Below are 14,008 nucleotides of genomic sequence, written 5' to 3'. Positions count from 1 at the left end.
GAACAACACTATCTCTCAGGACAACTGCTATTGCTGCAAATTCTCCATATTACTGCTGGTGCCTTCAGTTCTCTTGTGATCTGCACTGATCTGATACCATGTTGAAATTTCTAAGTCTGACACGTTAAAGTCCCCACTGCATTATTTGGTTTAATTTCTCCTACTTGTTTATTCCATTAACAAGTTATTTATAAATAAAAATACTGAAATAAACACAAATGCAACATTAACTCATATACAAATCAACAACTGAAATCACTGAGACAAAGACACAAGGGACACCATTATTTTTGGACACTCGTCCCTGGAAAAACCCAATGCAGGAAAACTGGTGCAACAGATATGAGGGTTTTATTATTATGTTGTTTCTGAATACATCTAGGGTACCGGAAATGGCTCACACAACATAGAATGTCCTTGGCAGTAGTACCTCTCCTCAGAGATAGATATTCTGGTTGATCAATCATTAGATGAATGATCCCACAACAACAATGACATCTCCTTAGCTAGACAACGAAAGTTGCTCCAAGCTTCTTTGTCGCTTTGCACCACTCTACAGGGACTGCATCACCCTTTCCTTCATACCAGCACTTAGTTTGCCCCACGAAAATTCTACCGGCTCTGCCTCTTGGCCCTGCGTCAGCTCTGCTAGCCTCTGCGCAGCTACTAAAGCCTTTACGTAGCTACTAAATTCTTTGCGTCAGCCCTTAGACCCTCTGTGTCACCCACGCTGGCCTCTTCAGCCTCTGTGTGGCTCGCAACAGCCTCTGCGTAGCTCCCATCTACCTCTGCGTCAGCCTCTCCAAGCTCTGCATTGCCTCTCTAGCACTATCTCTACCTCTCTGCTGTTTAATCTCGGCCTTGTGCCGAACTGCCCCTCGCTACAACATTTCACTGGTTCGATTCTCAACAAACCTTGCTCCAGAAAATCAAACTGACTAATCAATATGTTGTATCTCCAACTGACCCTCAAGCCTCCTCTTATACTTTTCCTGTTGAGTTTTCAATGATCGAGATTAAGTTTCTAATCAATGTCTAAGATTAGATTTGGCTTGATCCATGTCATTTAGAACATTCTCATCACCCAATTTTATATTAATACCCATTAATATTTTAATTTTCCCAAGTTTAGACTTAGGAACCCCATTAAAAATATTAATTATTTTAATATCTCTCCAACCGGGTGGAGTTTTCCCAAACGATTTTTGGGTCTTGGAGATCTTATGTGCCTTAGCCTCTCCACCAATTTTCATGGTTAGAGCACAGCCAATGCTACCACAAATCAACAAATTCATTAAGTTATTCTTCTAAATACTGAAGCAAATTAATTTTGCAGCCTACACTACTTAAATTTGATTTGCATGAAACAATAAAACTGAGCAAAGAACAAGTTACATAGGACACAATTATTTTTGGACAAAATAGTTCTCAGAAAAACCCAATGCGGGAAAACCAGTGCGACAACTCTGAGGGTTTATTATTATGCAGGAGAAAATCATGAACACAAATCTAGGATGCTCAACTAGCAACCCTTTACAGAGAAAATACTGGACAAAAGACTAGTGAAATAATCTCACCCTGTCACTCGAGAATCAGTGACTGATCCTCAGCTTTGGGAGGCTCTGCGTCAAAATGCATCACCCTGGGCAACTTTTTCATCACCTCTCTTGGGTATTATGCTGCTTCTATGCTCTAGATCTTCTGCTGGATGAAAATTCGACTTTCTTGCCTCTAGCCTCACACCTTGGCTTCCAGCACCTAAACTTTGAATTCCCTCCGCATAAACTTGACTTCTTCTCACTGACTGCGCTGCCTCTGCGTAAGCACTGCGTAGGCCAATGTCAACCCTCCTCTAAACGTCTTTTATCCTTTCTCTACCTTGTATTCTTTGGAAAATCCTCCTGGAATCTCATTGCCCCTTTGCTGCAAGATCTCCCTAATAGATTTTCCTCTTGAGAACTTCTCACTTTAGAAAATTGATTTCCTCAATCTCTCTATGTGTTTTTAAATGAACTCCAAGCCTCCTTCTTATACTTTTCCTGTTGAGACTTCAACGACCGAGATTAAGTCTCTAATGAACAGCTAAGATTAAAACATGAATTGATCCACCTTCTAGATCATTCTCACCCATATTTTGATTAATACCCATTAATATTTTAATTTCCCTAAGTTTAGACTTAGGAACCCCATTAAAAATATTAATTATTTTCATTAAATACAATCCGGCTAGAATTTCACCAAACTTTTTCTGGTTTCTTTAGTACTCATGTGCCTTAGCCTCTCCATCAATTTTCAAGGCTAGAGCACTTCCAATGCTACTAAAAACTAACACTCCCTCTTAGTGAGGAAAGTGCTCTAGCAACAATTTCCACCTGCATGTTGCTCTATCTTTGAAGCACCTCCTTTCTGCACTGTTGCTGCCACCAACACTGCGCTGCTGTTGATACTATAATACTCCCCATGACACTGCCATTGCCACTTCCACTGCTGCATCTGTACTACAACTCCCTCTCAAATGTTGCATCTACTATTGCTAACATTGACATTGCTAACACTGCATTCGTACTGCAACTTAGTTGCTGAGAGAAGCAACTAAAAAACATCCAAAATTAATTGAACTTAACTGTGTTCAGCGTAATACGATGAATGTTGGAATATGACTACTACTAGTCTCTGACCCTTTGAATCTTCTGCACTGTTACTGACTTTTGCACTATGTCATATACACTGCTGCCAACCTTGCTCTGCGTTGATCAGTATCTGGTCTTCAGCTATTGCATCTGTTCTCCAAGCAATCCACTGCATCATCTGACACTAAGTCCATCTCGCTACTGTTGAATCTTGGGCTCTCATAGCAAGGAATTGATCCAAGAGGTGGACTCTTAAAGGATCCTTTCCACATGTAGTCCTCCTGACTACAACTCAATATCGCTCCATCTCCCTCCTGGAGATGCGTGGGCCCTCATGGAAAACTCATCTTTGTCAATCTTTTCTGGAGCAGCCTTAGGATCATGTTATTCATCCTTATCATTTTTCTTCAAAGGACACTAGGATGTATAGTGGCCCATCTCGCCACAACTAAAACATTTCACCTTCTAAATGTCCTGCTTCCGCTTTTACTTCAGCTGCCCCTTTGATGCTAGGGCTACATTCTCCTCCTCCTCCTCCTCCTTGGTCTTTGTGCCACTCCCACTGCTACCATTGAGGTTGACCTTAACTAGGTCCCTCCTTAATTCATTCGATTGTGCCCACATCTCCTCCCATGAAGGTAGTCTTTCGCTGTCCAATATGCTTTGGACAAAGACTTGTCATTCATTTGAGACTCCATTCAGGGCTATCCTCACCATTACGGTTGACTGAGGAGTGGACCCCACTGCAAAAAGCTGGTCTCCTGAAGACGTTGATGATAGGAGTTAACCCCTTCTCCCTTTTGCATCAAAGTCCGCTACAACTTCTGTTATAGGTACATCTTCCATTGTTCAAAAGAGCCTTCATATAGGGAAGACAAGGTTTCCCACATCTCTCAGGCTGTATCCTTTCCCTACAAGTGTGAGACCACATGATCTCAAGCTCCATCTAGAATGAGCCTTTTCGCTTTTACTTATTCCTTTGATCATTGTCAAGAGGAACAACTACAACACTTTTGACTTAGGCTTCGAGATTGTATTCTTCTAGAACAACTAAGATTCTAGTCTTCCATATGACATAGTTGGAAGCCCCTTCCAACCTGTCTTGATCTTTGAGCCTATGTGATGCCATATCACCCAATTGTTGAACATACTCCTCTAGTCACTAGTTAGCACTGATGCCTGACAAGTGAGAAATTTTAACTTTTTGGCAAGAAGTCTCTAAGGAGAAAATTCCCCTTCTACTTGTCTTTTCTCTTTTGAAATTATAGCAAATCAAGTTCTAAAATTGAACCAAAGGTACATGAATATATTCTATCTATATCGAAGTATCCTCAAAGTTTAATGTTCCAAAACATCCCAGAAGAAAAATCTAGAGTGAAAATTCATAGATGACTCGTTCACCCCATAAATTACATTTTTTCTTCCTCCTTTAGACTCCACGAATCATCGAAAAAGTTATTCCTTAGCTCCATTTGTGACCTCAAATCTCTTCTTGCTTGAATTGTGTACAAATGAACTCATATTCCCTTTATTTATAACATATGTACCTTCACTTATGGGGATGACTTGTAAAAGTAGTTAAGTCAGCCTTCTTATACTTTGGTTGGGTCATCTTTGTTGAAATTTGAATGCAAGGTGGAATTTCTTAACATGATAATTACCTGTGACTAATATATATTTTTCCTTTTAGCCTTAACTTTATTCAGTTATGTCATCAATCAATTATACATTCAAAAAATGTAGAGAAATTAGAAACAAAAGACACTAAAGATTAGGCTAGAGGCCAGTGCAAAACCCACAAGGGGAAAACCCATCAATCCTTTCCCTACAGAGTCTTCATCAACAGGAGAAATTCAAGTCATAGACGAACTGACATGTAGAACTATTACTCAAATGTTAATTCAACCCTCCATTAATAGCCCAAAACTCCATCACAACTTCGTTAATAAATTCAGAAGTGTATTGCCATAGTAAGCTCAGATGTCAAAGAAAGATGTTGCCACAATAAGCTCAGATCGCGGAAAAGTATTGCCATAGTAAGTTAAAATTCCACAGTAAGTTCAGATGCCACGGAAAACTTTTCCATAGAGATTCAGGTTGTCCTGGTCTTTTTTTTTTCTCACTTGAGCGAGGTTACACTGATATGTTCTTCTCTCTCTTCACTTTGGCTTTCTAATATTGTAGAGATGATGACTTATATCTTGTGTGTTATATTCTCCAATTGAGGGATGCAAATAGGCTTTATATAGTCTTCTCCACAAGTGAATGGCTGCCACAAATAGCTAGGTTGAGTTGGAATCTTGGTGTGACAAATGAAACTTGACAAATTTAATATTTATTTCTTAAGGGACATGAAGAACAAACCCTTCTATTTTTTATTTTTTTTGACTCATAATAAATTATTTTTGGTGCTTTTGACTTTAACTGTAAGGACCACATCCAGACTATATACATTTTTTTTTCTTTAAAATCACAACAAAATGCAACTAGAAGAGAAACACATTAGGATTTAATTTCAAGAAACATATCATAACATTTACATACATTTAACTAAGACCGAAATAGTATTGCAACACATATGTACCATTCACCAGAAGACGAGACTCCATTTGCTTTGCTATTGCTAGTATTCCCTTGTTGTCGGTCACCTTCGTGAATGAATGGCGATGTACTTGATCCGAATGCGATGACCCACCGGTTAACCTCCCAGCCTACTCCTTGGGTACTCTTCTTCCCCGCGGACCCCCGAGCTGCAATGGGGTTGTACAATGGAGAATTTCAATAGCTGGTAGAGGAGAGCACTCCTTGGCTCAAGAGTCCCCTCTCTAAAATCCTCTACCTCACCAAACTCACTATAGGATCGTAATCACTGCTTTGACATCATCTCATCCATCCAACAATAGGGTTCCCAAAAAAGTCCCTTCTCTCATGGCTTGCCCCTTCTTTTATAGGAGTCCTCATAGGTGACACTGGGCATGTCATGCATAATTAGTTATTTTTTTATAATTTAATAGCTTGATTATTCACCTACCAAAGTGTCACTCTCTCATCAAGGGTCTCCCAAAATTATTTACTTAAATTTTAATTTAAAACTAATATTTTCCTCACCTCAACAAGATTCCTATTTCTTCTCCTAGTTGCCTCTTTATCCCCCTTTTTATTCCTTAATTTGTGTTCATTACTAAAAGTCAATTAATGAGTCAAGATTTGATCCCCTGTCTACTCCCTAATTTAACTCAAGTTATCTCTTAGATGGATATTCTTATGTTGGTTGTTGCCACATGAGGTTCTCTACATTTCTCTAAATTTAATTTATTATTCTTATTTTAATTCACCTTCCTCTTCTCTTAATTAGGTTTAATTAGTTTAGGATTAATATTTATCCTTACAATATGTTCCTCTTTACCCTTTTTCCCTAATTAAGCTACATAATCTACCTAATATTTTCCAACATGGGAAGGGTAGAGTTTTGAATGTAATCTATTTTATTTCTACCTATGATCCTCTTAACCCAAGTTCTATTTTTGATTTAATTACCTCGGTTTCTAACATCATTCAGCCTTGATGTAAATTTTCTTAGTTTTCATTTCTTGATTATATTTATTAATTTATTTATTTTTAATGATTCCAAGGTGCCAAGTTTGGGTCGTTCCCTTCAAGAACTTCCCTTGAAGCTCCAAGGGTGCCACGCTTAACAATTTATTTGTGATGTCAAGGGTGCAAAGTTGGTCGTGCCCTTCAAGAAAGTCCCTTGAAGTTCCAAGGGTGCCACACCTAACATTTTATTTGTGATGCCAAGGGTGCGAGGTTGGTCGTGCCCTTCAAGAAATTCCCTTGAAGTTCCAAGGGTGCCACGCCACTTGCCCTTCAAGCATTCAGTGACTACGAGGGGAAAGTATAGGTGCAACATCATAGACCGCTATCATCTCTTATGTTTCCTGCTATAGTGAGACTAATGGTGTCGGGGATCAATGAATCCGCTTTGATGTGCGCCCCCCGGTAAAATCCTCATGAGCGACCCAACTTGGGAACCTGCCCTCATGGCATCGTGATCTTCAAGGCGAAGGTGTTTCAACCCTTCCAGCCCAAGTCACGGCAGGAGTGCTAGTGGGTGAGATCAGGGACACTGTCCCACCCCTCCCATGTAGTTCCATCCACTTGTACAACCCCATCACCCATATGTGAGTCATTTGGCCAAGCAACTCATATGTGCCTGCAACCATTACCATATCATCAGAATATAGATAAACATATATAGCAGGTTTCAAAATCGATTAGAATTTCAAAGATAAAATAATATAAATTTTCATCAAACTAGGTGTTGTCAACTCGTCATGTGCGAGTGCCTCTGGTGGTTTCCTGCCATACTCAATAATAATCAGTAACCAGGTTTTTTTTTTTTCAGTGTTAGTCATTGTCATAATAGCATTATTACCATCACCTGGCCATTCACATCATTGTTCATTGTGAACCAGAACTAATGTAAGTAGCTAATATAGGGGATACATCCATCATGGCTATCATCATCAAAACATCAATGGAAACCTACATATCCATCAAGTTATCAACATTGTAACATCAATAGAAATATAACTATCCATCAAATTTATCATCCTCATGATATCAATAGAGAGCATACATATCCTTTATTGCCATCATTATCATAAGTTCAATAGAACAAACATAACCATTTATGCTACAATCACCATAATATCAATAGAGAACATGCATAACCATTAATGCTACAATCATCATAATACCAATAGATAACATACATAACCATTAATGTTATCTTTATCATAACATCAATGGAGAACATACATAAACGTCTCAACCACTAATAATAGAGTCGTGTGCCTGGATCCTCAACTTGAGGTCCTCAAAGAATAATGAGTGGGCCTTAGGGCTAAATGAATGTTAGTGTCATATCACTGTTAGTCAACTAGAGCGGGGCACTACATACACCCCCTCTTAATAATAGACTTCATCTCGAAGTCCTTGGAATAGGTAAGGAAAACAGTGATGCATCTCTTTGGTGTCTTCTAAAGTAGTTATCAGAATTCCATCAAGAGGGCACCATTTGGGTTCTTATATGGAAGATTCTGCAGAACACCTCTCAGTTGGGACCGACTAGAGGATCGAGTATTAATGGGATGGTTTGAGGGACCTTTTGAAATCTTAGAAAGGAAAGGGTCGGTGGCATATAGGCTTGCCTTACCTCCATCTTTAGCACGCATGCATGATGCATTTCATGTTTCTGTTTTACGTCATTATATTTCAGATCCTTCACATGTTATTGACTTTGGTCATTTGCAGCACCAAACTTGTTTGAATTTGAATTTACAATGATTGGTAATCACATAATAGTAATAAGCACATAAAAAAAACATGTTATATCTTAAAAATAGTTTTAGGATTCATGTTGGTGAATCATGCTAGCCATAATTGATCAATTATGAATCACTAACAATTAGTTTGAAATGATTTTTCCTTCATTATCCATACTAGTGATTCTCTTTTAAAAAGAAAAATCCCCCACCCCTCATATTTGGATATCAATGCAGCGCCTTTGTGTAAAACAAAGATATTTATAGTAAGGAATTACATTTTCACTTGTAACTTACTAGTCTTCCACCAAGTCAATATTAGTGTTTCTTAGACAAGAAATACTCAAATGTGACCTCTTACCAAGAATTTTCTCGTGCTAATGAATGCTCTATTTTTTTTTTTTTTAGTTGGTCTAATATATATCATTTTCCTTTTACTTTTGTCTATTTAATGTTTCTAGCATGGTTGCTCTTAGAATTTTAGTTTCATTTTAAATCTAAATGAAACAAACATGTTTTATTATTTTAGTTTAACATTTTATTGACTTTTAAAAATTAAACATATTAATCAACAATATTTATATTAATTTACATACTAAAATATTTCATAAAAATACTTTTACATATAAAACTCCAAACCATCATTCAATAAAATTAACCATATTACTTAACAATATTCCTATTACATTACATATAAAAAAAAAACATAACCATGTATCACTTTATTTATCATCATTCAATAAAATTAAACATACTACTCAGTACATACTAACAAAAATATTTCATAAACATAACTTTTGCTCATAAACTTCCATAACTTTTGCTCATAAACTTCCAACTCTCGTTCAACAATGTTCATGTAAACTTTCATTAAATAAGCATTTAAACTAGCAAATATATTTCTTAAATTCCTATAACTTTTGCAAATAAAATTCCAAGCCATCATTTTCAACAACCTTCATATAAACTTTAAATAAACATTGAACAACCTTCATGGAAGCTTCCTTTAAATACAATTTGGGCTAAATAAAAGTCTCGTTGACCACATTAAGGATTCTGCACTACATACTGAAACACAAATTCTGAAGCACTTCAAAAGTAATTATATGGACACGCTAAAATCTCTTTTAATATTTTTAACATTATCTAGACCTAAAGTTCAATATATGGTTGCATGAGTACATGAATACACTTACATGAACGCAAATGCAAAATATCTAGAGATATATTGATATCTCCACCTCTCCTCATCGGGTCTTCTTCGTTTCTTTCGCCATGTTGCCATATGCATTTTTTTTTTTTTCACGCATTGTTCAAAACCTTGTAATGTGCCTGCAACATTATCTAGCCATTTGCAAACGAGGTTTGGTCTCAACCAACCAAAGGTTATTTTATTTCTTCCTTATATTGTATCTTTTATTCAATCTATTTCCTCTCAGCACTTGCTCACGCTTTGCATTTAGCCTCCTAAGAAAACCGCATAACGCTTGACATGTAACCTTTTGGAATCAATCTATAAACCATTATTTGGAATGGCTCAGAAATTCATCTAAATGAATAATGTCTTCGCCTCGAAACATTCAAAAGATATTTTATTTGAATATGTAGAACCTTATGTTTATAGTCAAATATTCTCTATGTAACGTCTAGTCTTCAAGGCAATGCACCGATTATCCATTCCTTTAAAAGTATAGGACATCAAATCCAGAGGGTTCTTCATTTACACTTTATTGCAGCGTAGGAAATAACTTATGAATAGAACCTCTGAGTTCTACATGCAGTTACTAATATAACATGCATGAATCATAACAATATAAACAACGTCGATGAATAATCATTTATAGTTGCACAGAAGTAAAACCATAAATGCAATGACATCAATCTCATGAATTCACACCATAATACAATGATTTATCTTGAAAAATAATTTTATAATTTTTTTTTTTTATTTGGCGGGTGAGATTATTTTTATTTACTTAATTTAAATGGATAATTATATTTCATCCTCATCTCTTGCTTTCTGAACTGTTGGGTTGAACCAAAGTTCTAAATTGACATTAAAGGGACAAGATGTAACAAGGAGAATGAAAATCGTGGACAGTGTTAATTCATAAACAGGTAAATTTCTAAATAGCCATCACGAAACAAAATCAGAACGGTAATATTGGATTTCTCAAATCAAATTTTGCTCATATTCTTGAATTCGCCCAGAGCATTATTGAAAAAGGACATTATTCTATGTTTTTGAGAACAGAAAATGAATCTGGAAACTGTTTCTTTCTTAAAGAACAAATAAAAATATGACGCAAATGGTTATACGTGTCAATCAACGTGGGTTATACAAAATAAGATCTGATGATTAGAAATTTCGCAGGCCACTCATTGTTGCACTTCCAGTTCAACATCAGTTCAAGAAACCCTTTATCTTGAATATCTAATATCACTACTAGATTTGATGAAAGCATAGGTGTCTTTCAAGGGTTAAGCCACATGTTTTCAAGCCTGCCTCTCCAAAGCTCGGAGAACTGACAAGTGGAAAGTGGGATGAGATTAGCACCGTTATTCAAATCTATCGTTCGTTCAAGGTGGCCTCTAATCCAAATTGGATTGAGGCAGTAAGCCGTTGTGAGAACATTGTCGAGGTTGAAAGCTTGCAGAAGCCGCCGGAGCCGAATCTGCCCAATGAAGACAATGGTGAAATTAAGGATCCCGAGTTTCAAGTTATCGACAGTGGCAGTGACTTAGAAGAGGATGATCTGAAATTTGCATTTGGCAAAAGACAGAGGGATAGAAAAAACTGCAGCTTTACAAAGGCTCACAACTATGCAGCGTGTCTATGTTGGTCGACTGATTAAGATGCACGGAAATGACTACCAGGTTATGTCAAGGGACATGAAATTGAATGCAATGCAACATTCAATTGCAGCTCTCCAGAAATTATGCAACAGATTTCGTGCTTACCAAAAACTGTAACGTTGCATAAGAGACCAGCATATTGGAGCTAAGAAGATTTGGTGATCTGTCTTCATTTTGTTGCATATTGACATTGTCTTTACATGTCATAAGTTGGTGATTAACTACTTTTAAACTTCATTGTTGCACGGCTCGATCTTTGATCGATCTAAAGGCATAGCTACTTTTTTTTATGCTTGCCTTGTAAGTTGGCATTTGGTAAGATCTTAGCCTTTTTCTAAAGATCGGATCTATACTATATATATATATTTTTTATATCAAGGGAAGCAATCACATGGACCACCATAGTCACTGGGTATGCTCATAATGGATCCGCAGAGGAAGCCTTAAAATTATTTGGGCGGATGCAGAGAGCACGAATGAGATTGAATGAATTCACATTTGCCAGCGTGGTCAAGGCAGGCACCGGAATTGCGGCTCTGGAAGAGGGCAGACAGGTTCACTGTCTCAACTTAAAATCTGGATTTGATTTATATATTTTGTGGGCAGGCTGGGTTCACATATGTATCATTCTGCTTCAAGGAATGTTGAGGAAGTGCTAAATCGTTCAAATTCGCTCTTCCAGGCGTTTCTGAGCTTAATTTTTAAGCATATAGGGCACTAACAGACCTCGAATTGATACCTTCAAGCTAATGGCGCAGCTGATGCAAAATCCACTTTTGATTCACAACTCCCCGCTCCAGGTTAGAATCCTGGTGCTTTCCTCCGTTAAAAGCCTTCAATGGCGGCCACCAAAGCCCAGGCAAAAGCTACGGATTAATAAGATCTCCGCAGTACTGGAAACCGGTAAATCTCCAGTGATTTCAGAGCCAGAGATCGCAAATAACAATAACGGTTTTTCTAATGGCGTTATGGTCAAGAAAAGTGCCACAATGGCGCCATCGGTTATAGAGGTGGACAGCGTAACGGAGGCTGACTTGAAGGAAAACGGGTTTCGAAGTACGAAAAGGACGAAGCTGGTGTGCACGATTGGGCCCGTTTCCTGTAGTTTCGAACAGCTTGAAGCTCTGGCCATGGAAGGGATGAATGTGGCGAGGATTAATATGTGCTACGGTACCAGGGATTGGCATCACAATGTTATCAGGAATGTGAGGAAATTGAACGAAGAGAAGGGTTATGCAGTGGCTGTTATGATGGATACAGAGGGGGCTGAGATTCACATGGGGGATCTTGAAGGCGCTGCATCAGTTAAAGCCGAGGACGGTGAAGTTTGGACTTTCAGTGTTCGTGCTTTCAATGGGTCTCTTCCACCTCACACAATCCAAGTCAATTACGATGGCTTTGCAGAAGATGTCAAAGTTGGCGATGAACTAGTTGTAGATGGTGGTATGGTAAGGTTTGAGGTGATTGAGAAACAAGGTCCAGATGTGAAGTGCCAATGTACAGATCCTGGTTTGCTATTGCCACGTGCTAACCTTACATTTTGGAGGCAGGGAAGATTGGTGCGTGAGAGGAATGTTATGCTTCCCACAATTTCTTCCAAGGATTGGCTTGATATAGATTTTGGAATCGCAGAGGGTGTTGATTTCATTGCAATATCTTTTATGAAATCAGCAGAAGTAATCAAACATTTGAAAAGCTATATTGCTGCTCGATCTCGTGATAGTGATATTGGTGTCATTGCTAAAATTGAAAGCATTGATTCTCTCAAGAATCTAGAAGATATCATTAAATCATCTGATGGTGCCATGGTGGCAAGAGGGGATCTTGGTGCACAAATTCCACTTGAGCAAGTTCCAGCTGTCCAGCAGCATGTAGTCCAGCTATGCAGGCAACTCAACAAGCCAGTTATTGTTGCCTCTCAGCTACTTGAGTCAATGATAGAGTATCCTATACCAACAAGAGCTGAGGTTGCTGATGTGACAGAAGCAGTAAGGCAGCGTGCTGATGCTTTGATGCTCTCTGGTGAGTCAGCCATGGGTCAATTTCCAGAAAAAGCTTTAGCTGTTCTCAGAAGTGTAAGCCTGCGCATTGAATATTGGTGTCGGGAAGAAAAGAAGCATGAGTCTATGTACCTTCCAGACATTGCTACATCTCTTTCGGATAGTGTTTCTGAAGCAATTTGAAGAAGGTGATTATGGAAAATAATTAAAAAAAAAAAAAAAAAAACTTGAAAAGTTTTGAGGTGTAAATCTTATGTAAACTGAGAATTCCCAATGGAAAACTTTCCCAGATAATATCCCCATTCAGAAATGTTTTTGTAAAACCAGAAAGGTTTAATTGTCAAAAACTCCTTGCCTATTTATGTCTTTGGTTTCATTCCTGTGATTTCAATTTCTGAACAGAGCTCAAGGGCCTCCTTTGTTAGCCCATGTTGTGCATATCCTATAATAATCGCATTCCATGCAGCGAAATTGCGTTGAGGCAATTTGTCAACAGTCGACCTGCCTCTTTTATACACCCACAAATGGACCAACCCTCTACATATATATATATATATATATATCACAACTGAGACGTCTTCCCTTGGAACACTTTAATCCTTAGCAATTTTCTGCTTAAGTTTTGTACAATTCTAGTCAAACTTGCAATCATTCTAAAGCAAGCTCTTAGTTTTAGCTGTGTGGGCTTTTCTACATTCCTACTAAGGTCAAAATTACTGGCAAGTAAATCATAAAAGAAATGGAACACATCTGCATTGGGATTTTGGGAATCATCAATTGTTTTCATCTCAATTTGCTAAAGGACATGAACTCAGATGTTACTGAATGTTCTGCTTAGAAAAAAAAACGAAATGCTATAATACACAAGTTACAACAAAATAGTAACACAATAATGGAAGATCAGTCGTCTGCAAATGATCTACAGGCAATATTTCATGATGATGCAGTACTAATATTCAAGGGATGTTCAACCACTAACAAAAGAATGGACATATAAACTCAAACTTTAAGAAAATTATAAATAGCTTGAGTGTTAAAAATAATGAAATATGTCTTATGAAATGGGTTCCTATATTGCACTGCTTGCATTCGGCTGTAGGGACGAACCTTCTTTATATGATAGTTGGTTTTTTTTTTGTTCAAGTCTAAAACTAAAACGTCAAAGATTCAACAGTTTTTTTTTTTTTTTTTTTGA

The 14,008-nt window shown here is 37.6% G+C and overlaps 2 pseudogenes; both read left to right on the top strand.

Moving 5' to 3' along the window:
- LOC149164057 (uncharacterized) overlaps positions 1-10,930 on the top strand; it is a 45,983-nt pseudogene extending 35,053 nt beyond the window's left edge.
- A 632-nt stretch (positions 10,931-11,562) lies between these two features.
- On the top strand, positions 11,563-12,996 carry LOC149164056 (pyruvate kinase isozyme A, chloroplastic pseudogene; annotated as a pseudogene).
- The last annotated feature ends 1,012 nt before the right edge of the window (positions 12,997-14,008 follow it).

Source organism: Pinus tabuliformis, chromosome 5_1, assembly GCF_031772625.1.
Source record: "Pinus tabuliformis cultivar Carrire ecotype Pingquan chromosome 5_1, CPIR1, whole genome shotgun sequence".
Lineage (NCBI taxonomy): Eukaryota > Viridiplantae > Streptophyta > Pinopsida > Pinales > Pinaceae > Pinus > Pinus tabuliformis.
The sequence above is the reverse complement of the archived record's forward strand: the minus strand, read 5'-3'. Positions and strand labels throughout refer to the sequence as shown.